Genomic DNA, 424 nt, shown 5'->3' on the forward strand with positions numbered 1-424 from the left:
GCTCTGCCGTCAGCCGCAGCGGCCCGCGGAGGGAGTGGGAGGGGCGCAGCGCCGCTGAGCGCCGCCTCGCACGCAGCCCCCCTCGGCCCGGCTCGGCTTGCTCGACTCGGCTTACAGTGTTGCCGTCGCTTTTGTTGCCTCGGGCCAAAGACGGACGGGCGGCAAAATTTTTGTTGTTTACGACTTGAACACTGACCGGCTTCGGCATTATTCGACTAAAAATGCTCTCAAGAGTCGCTGCATTTTCATAAGAAATTTCAAGGGAAAAAAGTGGAGTAAGGTAATCGTTGAGAACAAGAGAAATGCATGTTGCAGCAGCGCCCAGCGCAGTTCTTATCACAGAAACACAGAGACATTCCCTCCCCCCTCCCCTCCCACACACTAACCCCACAAAAAACGCGAAGAGGCAAATGATAATAACGCC

The sequence above is a fragment of the Frankliniella occidentalis genome, unplaced genomic scaffold (genome assembly GCF_000697945.3).
Source record: "Frankliniella occidentalis isolate FOCC.00 unplaced genomic scaffold, Focc_3.1 Scaffold65, whole genome shotgun sequence".
NCBI lineage: Eukaryota > Metazoa > Arthropoda > Insecta > Thysanoptera > Thripidae > Frankliniella > Frankliniella occidentalis.